The sequence below is a fragment of the Panthera tigris genome, chromosome B2 (assembly GCF_018350195.1).
Source record: "Panthera tigris isolate Pti1 chromosome B2, P.tigris_Pti1_mat1.1, whole genome shotgun sequence".
NCBI classification, from domain to species: Eukaryota; Metazoa; Chordata; class Mammalia; order Carnivora; family Felidae; genus Panthera; species Panthera tigris.
Genome location: NC_056664.1, coordinates 127118938 through 127140852, shown reverse-complemented (window position 1 = coordinate 127140852; position 21915 = coordinate 127118938).

Sequence of the window (21915 nt, the reverse complement as noted above, 5' to 3'; positions counted from 1 at the left end):
ATTTCCAGAGAGTGGAGTTTAAAGAAGTAATCCCCAAATTTCTCTATGAAATCAAACTACAGAAGGAAATCAAACAAATTATGCATATTAGTCAGAAGTAGAACAAAAATGCAAACCCCCAAATCTGTTAACAAAGAGTGAAACAGATCTTTGAAAAGGTAATTAAATTTCCTGATTTGTGTATTTCTATCTAGTAGGATCTTGATTCAAGGTAATATTAGGAAAAAATTATGTCTAGTGTGGTCATATCTGCCTTATTGGAGGGAAATTCCACCAAATTATTATTTTTAGTGTAGAAGAATGTCCTTATATGTTAATATCTTCTTTAAACCAGGTGTAGTTCAAAAGAACTAGAGAATGATAGGATCTTTGCAATGCTTGGGACCAGAGGATGCTGCCTCTTACTTGTCTAAAAAATGGGTTAACAATATTGTAAAGGTTGAATTGGGTAATGTCTGTAAAGTACTCACATGATTCCTGGCATAATAGTAAGTGTTCAATAAGAGTAGCTTCTCTTATTGTATTTAAAAGTTTTCTTTCCTCATGTAGTAAAGTAACAAAATTCGCTGAAGAATTACTGTGTGCCAGATTCTATATTTTACAGGAATGCCTCACATCAGTTTATAAGGCAGGCGTTATTCTGATTCCCATTGTCTGGGTGAGGAAGTTGGGGGTTAATAAGCAGGTAGACAAAATGGAAGAGCTTATTGAACTCTTGTCTAAAAGACTTCAAATTCATATGTTCTATGTTAGTCAACAGTGCCAGGAATCTGCAATTCAGTTCATTCATTGGATGATAGAAATAAGCACGACATCATTTTCTTCCCTAGAATGTGGAGGTTACCCAATGATGGAGGACAAAAACAAATGGATCTTTGAGTTTACCTTTATCATTCTAGGCTAAGAATAATAGCTTACATTCTGGGTCACCCATATGAATACTTTACAAAAATAATTTCATACACAAAAATGTGGGTTCATAATATCTGCCCCCAATTTCTTTCTCCATTTTGTGCATGCCCTATAAAAAAAGAAAGAGGACATAAAATAAAAATTAATGGAACTTATTTATACCAAAACACATATTTTATTTGACTGTTTGCTTGTTAGAACATGTCTTAAATGTTTATATGATTGTATAGAGCTGTAAAACAGTTAATGGATTTTGAACAAGCATAATTTTTCCATTTACTAATATTTTATTACTGGCTTCATTGCACACACAGGAAATATTTCCACTAAGTTTCTGAGAAATGAAATGTTCCAGCCATTAAACTTCTCTTAAAATAGAATAAGCTTGTGTATTTCAACTTTAAATAAGTTAATATTTGTGCACATTTTCCTTAAACGTTTTCAAAGCCAGGGGCAAGGTGTAAGTAAATACGGTCAGCTTTAGTGCAGAAAACCATTTTTTTAAGTAAAGTTGTAAAAGAATAACAAGAATGTGAAAGAAAGTCTGGTTATAAGTGGGTCTTTAATGATTATTGGAGGAAACATTACTTACATGCTGTGGTTATAGCATTTTACACCATTTCATTTTCTAAATTATTTTACCAAGCTATTCCAAGAGGTCTATTTTTTCCATATGTGGTGTTTTACCAAAATTTCAAACAAGAAATTTTCTTATATACAGAGCCAAGTCTTAATCTGTGGTGGGTAATTTGTGTTTGAAGCAATGTACAGCAAAATTTAACCAAGATTTTATTTCTGGGAACTAATTCTTCTCTTGAGAAATAAGCAGATAACAGTCACCCATTACTCCTCTGAGTAGAAGAATAATATAAGTTGAATCCATTTAGGATCCTAAAAAGTATTTTACAAAATATTTAATGGTACTTAGAACTATTTGAAATGGGAAACCTGTAATCACCTGCGGTATTTTGGCAACTGTACACAATCAAATCTGAAAATCAAGTACGAGAAGGCTCAAACTGTTGTTTTCATATGCTGCAAAGTTTAATTGGAAACATGAGTATGCTTAAAACTTTTAAATTTCTGCTGAATGTTAGAAATGTATCTATTCACTTTGAGTGTGTAGTATTTTGTTGCATTCTTTTTTTTTTAAATTTTTTTTTAACGTTTATTTATTTTTTTGAGACAGAAAGAGACAGAGCATGAACAGGGGAGGAGCAGAGAGAGAGGGAGACACAGAATCCGAAACAGGCTCCAGGCTCTGAGCTGTCAGCACAGAGCCCGACGCGGGGCTCGAACTCACGGACCGTGAGATCATGACCTGAGCCGAAGTCGGACGCTTAACCGACCAAGCCACCCAGGCGCCCCTTGTTGCATTCTTCAAACCAAAAAGTATTAAGTCCTCAGCAGTATGACCCATCCTTTATCATTTTGCACATTTATTAATCTGGTTATATAAAAGAGAATAAGTAAACATGGTCCTATGAGAACATAAAAGTAGGAGGAAAAACCAAAAAAAAAAAATCACTAATCTTTTTTTTTAATGTTTCTTATTTTTGAGAGAGAGAGACACAGGGCATAAGTGAGGGAGGAACAGAGTGAGAGGGAGACACGGAATGTGAATCAGGCTCCAGGCTCTGAGCTGTCAGCACAGAACCCGATGTGGGGCCCAAACTCGTGAATGGCGGCGAGATCATGACCTGAGCTGAAGTTGGATGCTTAACCAACTGAGCCACCCAGGCGCCTCCCCCTCCCACCGCCCAAAGTCATTTTAATATGACCTTGTTGGCTCCATTAGAATCACTCACTCACTTAAGTTTATGATTTTCAACAGGTAAAGTTTCTCCATGGAACAGCAAGAAAAGTTTGGTTAAACAACTGCGTGGTATCTTGAAGATACTTAATAAAATTCAATAAGAAATTAAATTTAGTGTGCTCCTTTAACTTATTTTAAAAACATAAATTTATTCAAATAGCAAATTACCAAGAGCAGTGTTATTTCTGCTTAAATGTTTAATCGAATAAATCTCTTGGAATTAACAAGGACCATGTAACAGTGCATGCTAGATATGAGGTGTGCTTGATTTGCATTAGTTTTGTATTTCAGCTATAATAAGCTGTCTAGAGTATTTATAAATTAGAATTTATTTCCCCTCTCCAGGTGGTTTGCCAAGAAGCATATCAATGAAAGGTATCACTTTTTAAGTAAAATGATTCGGTACAGGACAGGAGGATACATTTTCTTCTCTCCTTCCTTCCTTCCTTCCTTCCTTCCTTCCTTCCTTCTTTCCTTCCTTCCTTTGCCCTCTCTCTCTTTCTTCTTTCCTTCCTTTTTTTCTTCTCTTATTCTGTTGTTTTGCTTCTAATTGAGAGGATGCATTTTCTTTAGGAGAATTTATTAGTGTATGAAATCAAGAAATAGAAAATAAAGATAAATGTCTGAACACTATTATGCTTTTTAGTTCTTTATATTGTTCTCAGTTTTAGAATACCATATTGGCTTCTGTTTAATCAATAAAATATTACTTAATAAAATTTAAGGTGGAAAGTTACACATATGAAGACAAAAATCACAAAGTTCTAGGGCCAAGTTCTACAATTTCCTTAGAACACTGTTTTGGTGTCGAGTGGGGAAATTTCTATTTAAATTTTCTAATAATCATAATTTTTCCTTTACTAACATATCCTGCAACCATTCAAAATTTAAATATGACTGAAATATCATTTCCTGTTAAGGTAATTATATAACATTTTAGTTAAAAGTAACAGGATAGTCACTAATAGATGAGCAGAGGCCAGGGACTGACTGTAGTTATTCTGCCTCTTTAAAGCATGTGTGATTACTTTTCTTTATTTCTTGATTTAATAAGCAAAATGAGTGTTCGTGCATCCTGAATTAATTTTTTTCTTGTAATAACAGTTCATAAACTCAAATTTGTGGAGTATTGTCTCAGATAAAACACATAAAAAGAATGTATAAAATTTATACTTCCTTACAAAGAGGAGAAAGCCATATGTCAGAAACTTGAAATCGGTAAGGATTACAGAGAAATAAAATAAAGTTGGTTTTTCCTTTTAGACACAAATATTTCCATTGATGAAAAGTTGGATTTCATTTCAACTACATATTCTAAGAAAACAGAAAATCTTGCCCCTCAGTATAGTTGAGTTTTTACTTCAAAGTTCAATATGTGAGAAGTCTCTTGTGCTCTTAACAGTTTAATTGCTTGATGTATCATGATGTTTGGTAAATATATGAATTACCATCATGTTTCACTGTTGCTGTGACTGTCTTCTGTAATGATTAAAACTACCCTTAATGGAAGTCTATCTTGACACATATTTTTCATAAGTTTATTGTAAGATTTAAAGTGTATTTGTACCTCAATCTCTCCTATTAGAAAGACTGGAAAAGTGGTGACAAATGAAAGAATGTCTTCACTCAAATTTTCATGAGGTAATGTGATAAAGTGAGAGAATGGGTCTGGAATTTGAAGCAAAAGTTATAATACTCAATCAGTCTCAAAGGCTATTTTTCATTCCCTTTTTTACACATACTTTATGGCTAGATAACATTCTTTTTCACCTGAAACTTACAAACCAATAGTATTTTGACAGAGTGTGAAACATCTGGATGGAAAATAAAACATCCATACAATTGTCTTATTGTTTCTTACTATTTGGCTTTACATGAAACACCTGTGTGATTATTTCCATCTTATCTCAATATTTTAGTGTTGATACAGCTTAAACTTTCGTATTAGGTCCTAGTGACTAAGTTAAGTACAAATTAATTGTTTGACTAGTTTAGGTGTAGTTTAATGTTTTTCTTAGATTGAGTCAGTTACCTTAATATATATGACATCGACATTTTTAACATCTATGCCTACTTTTTAATCATGATGAAAGAAAAATAATGAATATATAATTTATTTATCTAGATAACTGAGAATTCTGTTCTGAGCTCTTAAGAATAATAATAATAACCATTGTGAGTAATATTCAGAGAAAGCCTTTGTTGTTCTGCTTATTAAATATAGAAGGTAGGAGACAACGACAATGACGGGTTTAAAAAAGTCATTGCCTTCTTGTAATAACCTCTTGTGAAAGAAATCAGAAACTAGCATTTTTTTGTTTGTTCTTGTTTTTATTTTAGCTAAAAATATTCATAGAGTAAGACCAAAATAAGAAGTATAATTAATGGTGCTTACTCTACAAGATATTTTTCTTTATCAGGGAAACATAGTCAAAATGTTCTATATGATCACTTTTATGTATTTCAAAGAGTATTCTGTTGTATTAGTATGGACTCTCGGGCATCTTTAATGCATTCTTTATGAAGGTTCCAGAAAACTTTAAAGACTGCCTTTTAGAGTTGCAGTCAATAAATATTTCATAAAATGCCCACATTTGTGAAAAAAAAATCAAGAGGACATTGTTGACTGTTTTAACTTGTAGTGAAGACTTTGAAGAGGGCCCTAAGACTTATGTAGAAGCAGCCAATTAAAGTGGAGACTGGGTGGGTATGGGTTTGATTTGGAAGTGGCTGTCTGAAGTTGGTGCATTAAGGTTAGGTTGAGGGAGGCGGGCTCATCATCAGTCATTACAAAGCTAACAGAAGTAAGAATAGACTCTTTTTGGTAGAGTAGGTATGTTGAGGATCAAGTACAGTCCTTTAAACTTGCAAAGCTATGTTGAAATATGTCATAGGATCCTAGGCTGAACAGTTCAACTTTTTGGGGAATAAGGAAAGGAAGACTTCCACTAAGGATGAAGAAATAAAAGAGAAGAAAAGTGGAAGGATTGTTGAGTCACTTAAGGTTGATTTTCCCAAGGGCAAGGACATGGGTACTGGGCTGGCATTGAGAGGGCAACAGGTATGGGCCAGATCTGCAAATTTCACTGTATTGCCAAACATCTGCTCTGGATATTTCATTTAGCTTTTTCATTTTTTAAAGTTTATTTGTTTTTGAGAGAGAGACAGAGACAGAGTGCAAGTGGGGGAGGGGCGGAGAGAGAGGGAGACACAGAATCCTAAGCAGGCTGCAGTCTCTGAGCCTTCAGCACAGAGCCACGAACCAAACCGGGTGATCATGACCTGAGCTGAAGTCGGACGCTTAACCCACTGAGCCACCCAGGCACCCCTGCTCTGGATATTTCAAAGTTACCCTAAGGTTGGTGTGATTGAAGCTAACTCATTATTCCCAAACTGCATCCTTCTGTTTCCAAACTTGATCCTTCTTTCTTACACATTTTGGTAAATGTTGTGCCTCTCACCCTTTACTGAAGAAAAATAAACCCAGGAGTGTCATTCTTTTTTTTTTTTTTTTTAAGTTTATTTATTTACTTTGAGAGAGAGAGAGAGAGAGAGAGAGAGAGAGAAGGGGAGGGGCAGAGAGACAGAGGAAGGAGAGAAACCCAAGCATGCTCCCTGCTGTCAGCTCAGCACAGCAATCTACAGTGGGGGGAGGGGCTCAGTTGATCCCTTGAGATCATGGCCTGAGCCAAAATCAAGAGTCCAGTGCTTAACCAACTGAGCCACCCAGGCACCCCCAGAGGTGTCATTCTTAATTCTTCTTTCTCTTCTCCATGTCCAATCCATCAGCAGGTTCTGCTGATGTATCTTGAGTCTTTCACTCTTACTCCTCTTTGCCTGTTACCACATACTCTAAACAACCAAATTTTCCCCTAGATTAATGCAATAAGTTCTTAATGGATCTCCCTGTTTAGTCCCCAATTAAATCCATTTTCTACACTGCAAACAGAAAGCATGATACACTTAGATCATGTCACACCGTGGCTTTCTAATAAAACTACTTGCTTAGGCTACATAATCTGGCTCCTGACTACCTTTTAAAATTCATTTCCTAATTAGCTCACTGAACTATAGCCTTGTTGGCCTTCATTTTTGTTCCACCAGCACACAGACAGCTTCCCACTTCAATGCCTTTACATTTCTGCTTTGTGTCTAGAACTCAGTTTATGATATTCACATGGCTGACTCTTGTCAGAGACACTGTCTTTGATCAAAAATTTATAGTAGCCAACTCAAATCATTCTATCACATCTCCTTGTTCTTATTTCTTCTCCTATAGCATTTGTCTTACTTTTTTTCTTTACTCACTTGTATGGTCTCAGACATAAGTCCGACCAGAGCAGCCACTTATCTGTGTTGATGTATACTATATCTCCAAGGCTTAAAACGGTTCTTGGAATGTAGTTTAATGTAGTTGGTGCTCATCAACTCAAGATTGAATAAATGAAGAGTTGAATGGTGCTAGGCTGCAAGATAAAGAGGGTACTTGGAAATAAGGAATGGAAGTATTTTGTGAAATGTCTCAAGGGATCATCCTGCACCACTTATTCTTACTGAGCTAAACGGACATACTTCCTTTGAAATAAGAGTTAGAAGACAATTGATCCAAGTCTGTGAAGCGTTGGGTTCATCATTATCTTTTGCTCTACACCACTGTACAACAATAAACATGAATTTCCTCCTGTCAGGCACTGATAGAATTTTACAGCTTTGTATCTTTGGCCTCCCAAAGCTTGGAGTTTCTTATAAAATATCATTTAGATTATATCTTTCAGGGAAAATGCCAAGGGCATAAAGCAAAACTGGAATGTTTTTTCCTGAAACCACATGGGATGCTCATGCCTTTAGGATTTGCCTTAATCTTAAATGCTCCATGGTTTGAAGTGAGAAGAAAGCTCACAGCTGCTCATCAAGAAACAACTCTTTGTGTACCCCAAGAATCCTTCTTGAAGGTAAAAGCAGTCACTTTGTGATGTGGGACCATAACTCTACTACAGCTGGATAGTAATCCACTGACTCTCATTATATCTTCATGAAAATTTTCTTCCCTTTTTAGGGACTTGTAACTAAAACCTGGATGCATTCTATTCTGTTTGATGGTTTGTCTAAGTAAGAAAAATTTTAAGAAGAGTCACTGTGTAATGTAATTTTAGATTGTGTTCTTAATACTATACACAGTACAGATAAGTTAGTTTTTTTTAAGATAATGTATAAAATCTATGAAATGCCTGCCAAATATTTTCCTATTTAGATGCTAACAGTTGGATATAGTCAACCGATTAGAATATAAAGGACAGAGATTTGGGGTCAGCTGTGGGCATTTGCTATGATGAGTGTCTGTTTTTCTAATCAAGTTCTTGAATCGAAAAATTTGAACTTCTGAATGCTGTAAATTCCATATTTTGTATGATTTACCAATATTTCACCCATCCACATTCAGTTCTTTTATCCATTGGGATGCATGTTGCCTAAAAAGGCTGGGTACAAATGAACAACAGCACTGAGAAAAGCTAGAATTATAACTCTTGTTTTGTTGTTGTTGTTGTTGTTGTTGTTGTTGTTGTTTTTTCTCTAGCTGGGTGCCAGATGTTTTGTTGATTGAGAGAGACTATTTCACTGACTTACAGAAAATATAGATGAAGTTAAACATGGTTGGTCTTTTTTCTTTTTTATCTTCTTATGCAGAGTAATAAAAACAAAAATAAAGTTGCCCAGAATCAGACATTGGTAAAACATTAGTAAGTGGGGAAATAATCAGCCTTGGGATAAATGTGAAGTCTAACACATCAGGATAACAAGAGGCTGTCCTTTGCTGGTCTAATGTAGATTCTGATCTTACTCCTATCCCTAAATTTTGCATGCTAAAATGGCATTTAAACTGTAGAGCAAGGTTCAGTATGATGGTTTCTTATTGATTCATTGTATTAACTTCTAAACAACCATAAATCACTAGAATCATAATCTGTGTCAAAGCTTTATCTGTGTGTAAGATGACATCTAAACCACTAGTAAGAAAATCGTGGTATCTTATCTTTAATGTCTCCATGAGAAAGAATCGTACAGCTTTCTTGGTAATGTATAATAGTGTACAGCTTCAATGTCAGAACATTTTTCTTAATTGGTTACCCTTCTTTTTCTTTTGTTATGATTCAACTAGGGATGAAAAAAACTTTTTTGGTGACCTCAAGGTTAAGCCTCCCAAGACAACATTTTATGATAACTACCCAACAGACCCAAATAGTAAGAAAGGCATGTACAAACCATATAATACAAGCCTATGAAACTCCTGTAAATCAATTATTACTTTACACAGTGGTCTACTATGACTACTTATATTTGATGATGATTTTAACCTCACAGTCCCCAGATGAGTAGAGCCCTTACCAGATGGAAAATCATTGGTCTCCAGGTTTTTGAAATCTCTCTCTGTGCCTGAGATCAAGGTCTTATAATAAGACTCTGCCTGAACGTGTGCAGAGAAAGCCTTCAACTATATTGATTTGATTACTGTTTTTTGTTTTTGTTTTTGTGTGTGGAGGATTATGACAACAGTTCTTATATTTGTGTTCTACTTGAAATATCATAAAAATTTCATTTCAACAAATGTTTATGGACCAACAAGTATATATGGGTGCTCTATTAAGTCCTGGTTATACATTGTAAATAAAACAGACATGATGAGAGAAATCTTAATTGTCAGCAACAGGCAGTGATTAACTCAAGCAGAAGGGAAATCTTGGGGAAGAGTATTAAGAATTCCCCCAAATTAATTCAAAGTGTAAAACTAGGCAAGAACAAATAATTTATGCTGAATAGTCAAATAGCTAAAGTGTCAGTCCTCATGAGTCTTATGGAGATGTGCAGGATAAATACAATAACCAAGAAAACAAAAACCATTGATATATAAGTATAATGTGATGCTGGTGCTATTAAAGAAATAGGGGCTGAAATAGAGAATAACAATGTTTGGGAGAGAATAAAAAAACTCCATGTAAGCTGAGAAGAAGGATAAAAAGAAGACTCTCAAAATGCTTGCTTTAAAAATTATTTTATTATTAATGTTGTTTTTATTGCATCATTATATCTGAAGGAGGTATGACTGATACCTTGGGGCTCAGGTGGGTTTGGTGGGCAGTGGTGGTTAGGGAAGGACTCCAAGTAGAAGAAATAGTGCTTATAAAGTTGTCATGGCAGAAAGAAAACAGGATTTCTTTGATGGGCCTAAAGGAGACCAGTTTGGCTGAGACTGAGTGGGGGAGGGAGAGGGTAAACCAAGATGAGGCTTGGGAGTTAGGCATTGGTCCTGACTCCAGACTTTGGAATTTATTGGAGGGGAAATGGAAATTTTAAAGAGTTTTAACCAAGCCAGTATATATTCATTATTTCTATTTATTAAAGATGACTTTGCCTGCTGTGTGGAAGACAGATTAGAAAAAAGTTGGGAGATGAGCCGTGTTACACGTCGGTGAAAGATGTTGTCATTGATGTCTTGCATCAACATGGTGGCAAAGTATATTGGGGAGAAGTGGTCGAATTCAAGATATATGAGAATATACATGCAAGGAATTGTTGATGAATTATATACTAATTTTAGTGAGGTGACATTTGGTTCTTGAATGGAGAACTTTCACTTATGTGCACAATACATTTGCACTATTCCTGGCTCTTTTGACTGCAAATGACCAAAATCTACTTAAAATTAGATTAAGGAAAAAAGGAATTTATTGGCTGGTATGACTGGGAAATCAAAAGGTGGATTAGGGCTTTAGGCAAAACTGTGCCCAAGCCCATAGATTATTTCTGAATGTTGTATCAACCTCTTCTCTCTGTTTCTGTATTTTATTTTATTTAAAAACATTTTAAGTTTATTTATTTATTTTTGAGAGAGAGAGAAAGACAGAGAGCAAGCAGGGGAGGGATAGAAAGAGAGGGAGAGAGAGCTAATCCCAAGTAGGCTCCACACTGTCAGCACAGAGTCCTGTGTGGGGCTCAAACCCATGAACTGTGAGATCTTGACCTGAGCCAAAATCAAGAGCCTGTTGCTTACCTGACTGAGTCACTCAGGCACCAATGTTTCTGTATTTAAAAAATATGTTACTCTCAGGGCACGTGGGTGGCTCAGTCGGTTAAGTGTTTGACTCTTGATTTTGGCTCAGGTCATGATCCCAGGGCCCTGGGTTGGAGCCCCCCATTATGCTCTGTACCAGAAGAGTGGAGCCTGCTTAAGATTCTCTTTGTCTCCCTTCACCCCTCTCCCTCACCTCGCACTCTCTCTCTCTCAAAATAAAAAAAAATAATAAAATAAATTTTTAAAAATCTAATAATGAAAAAACTATGTTACTCTCCTTTCTTCAAGATTTAGGGCACATGATCTCAGGCAGAATTAAGTTAAAAATATCAGAGGAATCAGAGAAATTTCTTCATCCACAATCTGTGTTGAGTCTCTGAGAAGGATTCTCTCTCTCCCTCTTCGTTTTTGTTTTTCGTAAAAGACAAAGATTTATTTGATCTGAAGAGAAACAAGAATATTTGAGAAAGATTCTGATAAGCTCTGCTTGGGTGTTCTGTGCAGCTGCAGTGACCAAGGCTTGTGTCTAAGGTCTGATGCATATGCTTACTTCTTGGGGGGCAGCGGTTTTTACCCCGTGAAGGTGTGAGCGAAAACTTAACTCTGCATACCAAAACAAACAAACAAAGCTGTGACAATCCACAGCTTTTTTTTTTTTCAGACTGCAGAGAGGACACGTTTGTTCACCCCACACAGAGCCCCAAGGACGAGGGGTTTCTATCCGAGTGGCCTGCTGACTCCACATCTCCCTCAGCTGGAGGGGACCATCCACAGAACAACCCGTAGAAAGACAAAAGTAGTACCTGACACGCAGGAGCCGGCCCAGACTCAAGCAAGACCCTTAATGTTGTCTTGTTGAATGTATACCATTTTGTGTAACATTAACACCGATAAGGCTATACTGTGACCATGATGGATCAAAGAAAAAACAATACCATCATGTAGTCATGCCTGAACACAAAATATGTGCATTCTCCGAGTCACACAAATTGCCCCTAAGCTATCCTGACTAACTATGAGTAACTATTGCTTCTTTGCCATTTACAGTGTTAGCCTGGGTAAATCAGAGAATTACCCTTGCTTCCTGATAGCGTCTAATCCAGAACCCAGTCCCGCTTTCTTAGATCCTTTCCCCACATCACTTAATACAAACCCAAGTCCTATAACAAGTCCTCCCCAACACCCCCTACCGAGATACCCCATGGGTCCTGATGATACGCGTTTATCCTCATAACAACAAGCAGAAACTCAACTCATTCAACGATAGCTTTATTCCTGGTAGTCTTTAGCTAGACGGCATCGACATCAGTATTTTTATCATTGATAAATAGAAAACAAGCAACAATAACATCAACAACAAAATCTTTATTCAAGTTTCAGAGGAATGACCAAGTAGCAACCAGTAAATTTCATGCAGCCCTGCCTGGAATTCTTTCTCTCCTCATCTTTTCACTTTGGGGAATGATACAAAAGCCAGCAGTAATGAGGAGTCTAGAGTTAAGTAATCGCCATGCCATTACTATCATGGCGATGCACTTGATCTCATATGTGATACTATGTCACTCCCCACATACTATATACACTAACTGGCTCCACTGTGACATAATGCCTGTCCCAATTCTTTGATGAATGAGGAAGCCACGGTGCTTCACTTTAGCTATCAATCTGATAGCGCAATACCATCAGGCTTCCTGAGGCCTTCTCTAATTTTAATCATTCACAGTTTTCTCCAGATTTTTCTCTAGGATAGTACCAGCCCTAAATTGGCCATAGTCTTGAAAAAAGGAATCACCTTTGCTTACGTCTATTTCATGGCCATTAAGGCAGGTTGAAGCTTCAGGCAAGTTAAGTTTTTTTTGTCACTTGAAAATGGGATGAACAATTTCAGGATGGTCTTTATTGAAATTGTTGCTTCTTCTGTGTTCTTTAGCAACCAGCTATGACTGAATTGTATATAGATTGCATGATTTTTTGAATGTCTGTCTCTTTCTTAGAGGGCAGTTTCATTTATTCAACTGTAAGTTCTTAATAACTAGCCAGGATTATTCCTGATATAAAGTGGGTACTTAATAAATGTTTGTTGAATGAATGAAGGGATATCATTATAAATAAACTTCACTGTTTTCCCATTTCTCCTTAAATGAAACCCATGAACTGCACAGTTTGGCATGATAGAACAAATTCTCCAAGTGGACCTCATACCCTATTAAGCAGTTCACCTGGACTTTTAAAAATGTACCAAACCGTTAAAATCTAGGACTTTATTCTTGTAGTTTCTTCAGCTGAAATGCCCATCCTGAGCACTTCATAAGCCAGTTTTTTCTTACTCTACAAGTCACAGCTTAATTGTCTTTCTTTCAGGGCAGTCTTTTCTATTACCCTAGGTAAAATTACCTCTTAAATTTATAACACCATATCTATTTCCTTTATAGAATTTGTACCAATATCTAGGCTTCTTATTTATTTATTACCTTATGTACAGTGTTTGCCCACTAAACCGAGTTCCATCAGGGCAGGTATCTTTCTGGCATGTGCGTGACTCCATTCCTAGTGCCTGTCAGGGGGATTGGTGTTCAGCAGGTTCTCCATGAGTGTTTATTGACTTTATGAATAAAAGAGCGAGTGAAAATTGATTTTGTAGCTGACTGGAGGGTTTTATATTCTCTCAGGTGGAGCTAACAGTAAGCACTAATAATTATAATATTTTGAGAGCATTTAATCAGGGTCTTGAAGACTTACAATGTAGTAAGATCTGGGATAAGGTAATATCAGGTGGAAAGAATAATGCATAGTAGGCAAGTCTTGGAAATGGCAAGCAGTCTATTTTGCCTGCAGCATAAACTCCCCAGACAGAATTGCAGAAACAAGAGTTAGGAAGGTAAGCTGGTGTCAGACTGTGCACAGTTCGAGAAGCATGCCATGACGGGATTCCGTGTTACTAGTTAAAGGCAATCAGACTTGTTCCTTCATGTGATCGATATGAAAGTAGCAGGGAGGATGGTTTATAGAAGAAGGAAATTGTTAGGGAACAAGTTGGAGACTATTGCCTGGAATAGTGAAGAAGAACATCTGTGGAGACCTGAACTAGGGTATTGGAAGTGGGAATAGAAAGACGATGGTGAATGCAAAAGATAATTTGAAGATAAACCGAGTACACAGACTATTCAATGGGGTAAATAGAGTTGTGTTAGGCATTTATTCTTTATGTTAGTATTTGCCTGTGTATAAGACTCCCGACTAGTACAATTAGTTCTAGGGAAATTATGAAATGGAAAATTACTTGATCTGGAAAGAGAGCAAGGTGCTCTGAGACTCAAATTTCAGAGAAAGAAACTCTATGTTTATACAGAGAAATGTTCATAGTCATGCAGTAAACTGATCAGATGCAGTTAAAAATGGATCAGAGGTGGGGGTTCATAGTGAGGCAGAATGTCACATTGATCATGGAGCCAAAAACAATAGCTAATTATGATATTTTGACTATTCTTATAGAGGCATGATCCAGGGGTAAATGCTTTAAAGTCCCACTTTGGTCTTTTTGAGCCAGTTTTTCTTGAGGCAAATGGTAGTAATATTGTTCAAATGGAATCAATAATATTTTACTACTATTGCATATTAGAATGTTCCATAGTTATCTCAATTCATCTGTTATTGATGAGAAGCCTCTAGCTCATATTTGGGACAGACTACACATAATTTTTAATTCATAAATTAAAGGTTTCATAAAACCATTTTTACTTTGTAAGTCTGAAACTCCCAACTGCATTGGACTTAATCACAGAGGAATATTTTTTTAGGATAGTAATATCTTATCAACATTAGAATAAATTAATCATTTATTTAAATAATCATTTATTGTGCTTGATATCATAAAGAACAGGTATTGTATCTATGAACTTTTCTGCTAGAATAGTATCTGCCTTTTGCATTTAAAGTTTAATTTACTATTATGTCTATAATAATGAAAACCTGGTGTTGAAATATAGACACGTTCTAATTAGATTACTCTTTACCCTCTTTAATCTTTGATTTGGCTGGCATCTTTTAACATTTTGGACCCATTATTATTTGCTACCCACAACCAGTATTTAGTTTAAATGGCTTTATCAACTATGCATACATTTTAATCAGCTCTTTTTCCATGTTGGAGTATAGTTCAATTCTATTAAATAATTCACTCTGCCATTAATGGTGCTGCCTGTTAAATATGGTGTTTTGGAGAAAATCCATATTACTGAACACTCACTGGTGACATGAATTATCTCCCGAAGATGGTGTTGTGATTCAATGCCATAAGTTATTTGGACAGCTCTTACGGTAACTCTGTTTCACTCAGTAACACCTCATAACTCACGGCTGTCAGCTGAAAAGGGTGGGGGAAGTCCCTTGGTCCTATATGCCCTCTTCCATTAGTCCTCTTTCCAGTCCTTCCTGGGAGAGAAAAGCTCTGTCAAAGTAATCACTGGTAGTATTTCCCTCTGAACCTCATGGCTTATGCTGTGAGCTGTTTTTAATCTGAAACAATTAAATAACCTCTAGAAAGAAATGGAAAGATTCTGATTCTTTCAGTTCCTAGTGTATTTGTCTTCCAACTTTCTGGAACAAATATCTGCACTAAGACATCCTCACTTCTTCAAGTTCCCTTTGGGACAAAAGGCTTATTTGCAACTTAATGAGGTCACCCAAGAACTGTCTGAACTGGGCCACATCATTATGCTGTGTTAGAAATAACAGAAGGAAATATGAGGGGGAAAATCTTAAGGTTAGGATGTAGAACTGATACAATTATCTGTCATGTCAGATGAATACCAGAAGATGGCAGTCCTATTTGTTCAGAACTTTATGAATTTTGCAAGACCCATGAGTCCTCTTTGGTTTCAACATGATCATAGCTCATGAAGGAAGCCAGAAATTAGTTTTTGTTGCTATAGAAACCAAATGGAATGGCTTAACCTTTTTTTTTTTTTTTAAAGAAACAGTCTCAGAAATCAAGTAAAAACAATACTATGAGAAAAGTTCTAGGGAAAATAAAACATTTATTTATTTATTTATTTATCTATTTATTTATTTATTTATTTTCTTCTCATGGCAGCATTGTGAAATCCTTAGGCTCTTAAAATTCTTTTGGACGCTTTCTTTTCTTTTCTCTCTCTTTTTTTTTAAAAACAGAAATATATTCAAGTTGAATTCAAAATTGTCTACAGCTTTAAAACAAGTTAATTTATATTGTTTTAAGTGCAATAAATATACAAGTAGGAATCTGAAATTATTTGTTTCAGTACAAGAAAGAGACCGGGATACGTTTCATGCTTTTTAGTTGGGTATAGAGAATTCAATGCAGAAATAGTCCAAAACAACGCTGGACTTTGAAAACAAAATTGTTCTGTTTCTTGCCTCCTTCTCAAGCTGTTATTAATTCAGATAATTTGCAACCGCTTTAGCTGAATTTATTTATTATGTGACCTACAAGGTACAGTGATCATTTTTGACTATTCCAATAGCACATTCAACATTAGGGCACTGAATGTCTTTCTTTGTATTTAGAACTTGATGAAGTCTGTGTTTTATTACATTCTAATTTTACATAGAGTCCCCTAACTAGGGAGCTAAGCAATACACATAAAAACTGCATTTTTAGAAAGCAACTTTCTTCTTTATGCTGGGAATAGACCGTCGCATGGCCATGGGCAGAGATGGTCACGAGGAAGAGGTGCTCTGTAGAATAATTAAGAGGAGCTAGTGCAAACAAGCTGAATAACTGTTTCACCCTGGTTGATTCCCAGCCTCTAAAATTCTACTTTAGCCTCACCTGGGGTGTATAACTCTCTGCTGAATCTCTTAGATTCTATGGTCTATCAGGATCCAAGGCTTGGATTTATCCCAGATTTGTACAGTTTAGCATTTTTTCCCCATACCTTGGACACCAGTCTAGATAACTGGGTTTTTCACTTCCCTTAAAACCTACCCCCATCATGTGTCTTTCCTCTATTACTTGGACTCTTGCCTCAATACCATAACCCTTGTTTAGTTGAGCTAACATCCCTATTCCTTAACACTAAGTCACTGCTTTGTTCTACCTGCTGTTTTCGGGAGACAAGAACCCTGGCCTCAAACCACATCTAGATCAGTGTTTAAGGGTCTGCTATCTGATGGTTGATTCCTGCTTATACCCACTGAAACTCTGTTCTTCCAGGACTACCCCTTCCACACCTCTCTTTCCACATCTCTTGAGACCATTCCCCTAATGCCTTGGTCACCCATGGACCCACTTAGACTGTGATCCGGCATCACTAATAGATCCTTATCTGTGTTTTCTTTGTCTGATGGAAACTTACAGCTGTATTTGCAACTAAATATGCTCCTAAATTGTGCCCACAACTCCAAAGTAGCACTCTTGGTTCTGGAACTCAGTTTTGTATTTATATGGTTGAAATGCTACTACGCAATGGGTCTTACTGCACACCTCTTCCCTATTCTGCAACATCACATAGGTAGCCTGAAATCAGCCACCATGAGAATTTTACCCCATGTAAATTTGCAAGCCCTACAAACCATGCTTCCCTCCTCCATCCCCTACTCTGGACAACAGCTGTTAAACAATCACCAGAGCATCACTATCCTTCAACCTTTAATTGTCCAACGCTGACCTCTCCTAAAAGTGTTTCCTTAGCCAGTGTTATTACAGAAAATGTTGCAACCATTCACCTAGGTGTTCAAGCCAGAAGCATGAAATGATCTTTGACATTTACCTATGAAAAGCTCTTAGCTCTCGACTAGTGATGTTTTGGTAAGTACAGATGCTTTGCCTGTACTGCAGCAAGAGCTTTTTGATATCCTCCACACTTCTTCCTCTTGAATCCATTTTCTACTATAGACTAAAGGTGAATTTTCTAAAAAATTAGTCTCTTCCTCTGTTGAAATCCTTCAGAGGCTTTCCCTTAAAGAGGCTCTCAAAGGTGGCCTGTGGATTAACAGAATCAGCAATCCCAGAAATTTGCAAACAATGCAAATTCCCAGCCCCCCCTCCTACCCTCCAACACAACCAGACCTATTGTATCAGAAACTCTGGGGTGGGGTCCAGGTGAGATCTGTTGTCACAACCCGTCCAAGTGATTCCAATGCACACTTAAGTTTGAGAACCACTGACCGGGTGAACTTCAAACTCCTTTAGTGGTTATAGAGTCTCTAAAAATCTCTGGTTTACCTCTCCCTTAAGCTTCCTTTTCTTGCTAACTTGAATTCTTTGCTCCTGCAATATAAAAATGCGTTCCGCTCCTTTATTTGGGGTTTTTTTCTCTTTCACCAAGTCCTCTTTGGTAACTGGCCATTTGCATTTGCCAGCGATTAAGTTTCCCTCTCTATCTTCTCTTGCCTGGGCATTGTTCCTTTGATCTTCCTGTTCCCCATTTCTTCATTAGAACAATGCTTCACCATTCTTATAATTCAGGATTATAATTCAGGATTATAATGACAATTGCATGTCCAAATAGAGCAATGTGGAATATGACCCAGTTTATCCTCAAATTCATAATTGCGTATTTCAAATAAATTGTAACTGTAGCCTTATACATCATGATGACAGAAACAAAGTCAAGAGAAATGTAGCTTAAATTAAATCCCCTTACAGCCTGCAGCCCACTGATTGTCACCTGAAAAATGCAGAGGGACCTTCCTCAAGCAACTCATGGCTGCCTTACTGCCTTGATGTTTTTGTTTTAATAAACACTAAAGTAATCTTAATAGTAGCTAGCCCCTCAAGGTCCTGAAAGCCTTGCTTCCAAATTATGCTATCCCTAACCCCCACAAACTTAAAAGTATATAATTAGTCACTCCTCACAACCCAGTGCAGCTCTTTCTGCCCATGGGTCCTGTCCCCATGCTTTAATAAAATCACTTTTTTTTTTTTTACCAAAGACATCTCAAGAATTCTTTCTTAGCCATTTGCTCAAGAACCCTATCACTTTGGCGCCCTTGTGTGGGGCTTTGAGTCCTTTCATCTGGACTCTGAGCCTTGGTGCAAACTTGGTGAGTGTTTTCTCTTTTCTTTCTTTACTCTCAATTCAGGGGCTTTTTAGGGAGAATGATCTTACCGGAATATTTTCACGTTGATTGCCCAGGCTGAAATCGTCTAGCTGGGGGCTACCCTGTGGGGAGTAGAAAGCCTGCCTTTTGGTTGGAAGTTAGTACCCTGGCTGGAATGGTAATAAAACTCAGAAACTTGATGCCCTCTCTTTATTCCTGTCCTTATACAAAACTGTCTGTCTTGGGCACGGGACAGCCACCTAAGTGACTAGCACACTGCCAATCTTAAGACTCCCTCCACATCCCTGGTCTAGTGGCTTCTGTCTGTGAGACCTCCACTGAGAGCCTGCTGAAACCAGTACCCAATTGAATTAAAACCCAACTGGGATGTTTCCTAGGGAAGTTGGCTGTAAAGACTCTATGTGTTGGAATGTCACTTAGATCATGATGGATTGCAATCTTTATTATTTTCTGTCAATGTCCTTTACCTACTACTTAAATTACAGAATTGGGTATTCCCCATTGTAAAACTTTTCTAGTGTTTTCCATGGGTTAAAAATGGCACAGCCTTCAAGAAAACGAAGGCATGACCTTCATGGCATGCTTCTTAAGACAAGGTAAACTAAAGCACGGCCTTTTACAGTATGGCTTTCAAGGCACAGATGGTACAGCATGGCACAGTATTTCAGTCCATATGCCAGGCACCCAATTGTAGCCTAGGATGCAATGGGGAAGTGAAGGGATGCTAGGATCCCTTCTCCAGGGACCCTTAGCGGCTGGTCAGGGATCATAGTGATTTTTGTTTGAGGGATGCCTCCTGTAGCTTTGATACCAGGAATCTCTGACATATCGTGCATGGGACACCACCCCGGAGTCAGGGGAATTTTTGGTAATGGACCTTCTCTACTTCTCTAGAAACATGGGATCTTCTTCCTCAGTCCCTAAGGACTATCCCTTGGGATGTCTTTCAACCTACTGGAATCGAGTTGGATTGCAAAATTTAGGAAAGGACTGATCTTCTGCAACACTGAATGACCTTAATACAATCTATCAGTTAGATCTCTTCTGCAAGAAACAGGGAAAATGGACTGAGGTACCCTATGTCCAGGTTTCATGGTCCTAAACCAGGATACAGGACGGAGGGCCTTTTGCAGAGTGTGTTTGGCCACTGACCAGGCTGATAAACTCCCTAGTGATATATTGGAACATTGTTTAAGCAAGCTTGCCAATAAACTCAGGTTGCTGGAAGAAACACAGGCCATCCCTAATGAAGAGGACTCTGATACCCTCTCTCACTGTTCCTCCTTCCTAATAGACTCGGGTTACTCTAGCTGTATGTGGGGTCTCTCCTTCATTCATTTACTGAGTTAATGACTATGCTAATTGGAGCCAATTGTCTCTGGTTAGTCTACCTCAGGAAGGAGACTTTAAGGAATTTTCCTAAGCAGCTGCTGAAGCTCCTTTTGTTTTGGGGAAGTCCCCTGTCTTCTCTGGCCTGACATGGCCTATTTCCACTTGGTGGGAAAAAAAAATCTGCATCTGCTCATCTGTCCGAGCTGACAGACTTTAAGACTGGGAGACATCTTTCTCTGTCCTCTGGGCTTTAATACACCTCCAGCCTTTCTGGTTGCACCTCACCTCTTCTGCCTTCCCCTCCCCTTCCTGTGTCTCTACCACCTTGGGTGCAACCTGCATCTTCCATGCCTCTGGCACCATCAGATCCTCTGCCTTCCCTCGCTGTCAAGGAGTGAAGAGCACCCTCTTGCACTTACACTGTCCACTTCAGACCTCCCCACCAATGTCCCAGGCAAAAATTGACAATGGTGAACAAATTGCTTGACTTTTAAGTGGACCCAAGTGGAAAGTATTTGGTATTTAAAGTAATTTAAGTTCGTTGGTTTAATTAAGATAGACATTTATTAACAAAAAGACAACTTAAAATGATGGCTAATTTTGTCTGTCTCAAAGTGTTCATGGGTAATTGTTAACAGCTTTCAGGGTCTTTGGTAAATGCTGAAGCATTGATTATTAAACATAGATTTGTGCCTTTACAGTGAAACTAAGGATATTTGGGTCTGTTGGAAAACCTGCTTTGTGCTTAATTAATTCATAAGTTTGCCATCTAAAAAATTCTGGTGTCACAGTTCACAATTGGTTACTACCTAGTTTTCACTGGAGACTAAAGTTTCTAAGAGTGAAAACTGCTAAATGTAATTAAAACTGATGGAAATGAGGAAAACAACTTGCTATATCAAAGAGCAGGAGACATGTAAGAAAGAGGTAAGGAATGGAAATAAATTTTGTTAAAGGTAAAAGAAAGTAAATTTGTCCTAAATAAGAATCGTTGTTTGGAGAAAAATGCTTGGGTCAATATCTGAATGCAAAGGAAAGTTGTATAAGGTTCATGAAAGGAAATCTTTGGAAAGGAATTTTATGTGTGGTTAAGACAGACTAAGGTTGAAATGGATGGATTTTAAAAATACACTGGTATAAGATTAAAATTCTGCTTTTCTCTTTCTTGGATTGTGGATCTGCTCTTGATTAAAAAAATGTAATCAAAAGTTTTTTCTCTTTTGTCTACCAGGAAAACCAAAGCTTTATAAAGTCTTTGACTGCTTACTTAAAACTCTCAAAGTTAAAGGAGCTAGGTTTTGCTAACAACTATATAAACCTACATATTTGCCTTGAGAATCTCTTATTGCCATGTTGGCTAAATAAATAAGATTTATAATGATCTGTTATCCTATTTGGGATGAGCTTTATAACTTTCTAAGGTTTTAACAAACCTCCCAGGATTTAAATTTTAAATAAAATGTTTTTGACCAATTGGGCCTTTTTATTTGGTATACTACCTGGAAAGCCTTGTCAAACAAATAATAGTAAACTTTAGGTTATATTGCCTTAGTAAATGCTCAAATATATATATAAAATTCCAAAAGTTTTAATTTGTTTTGATTTGAGGTCATTGGTTGATATTCTGATTATCAAAGTGTTATGTTTCAAGAAATAATCGAATTTCCTTGTGAATTGCATCATAGTGAACTCTCATATCAGATTGTTAACCATGTCCACTTCTGAGTATTTGTTATTTATGGTT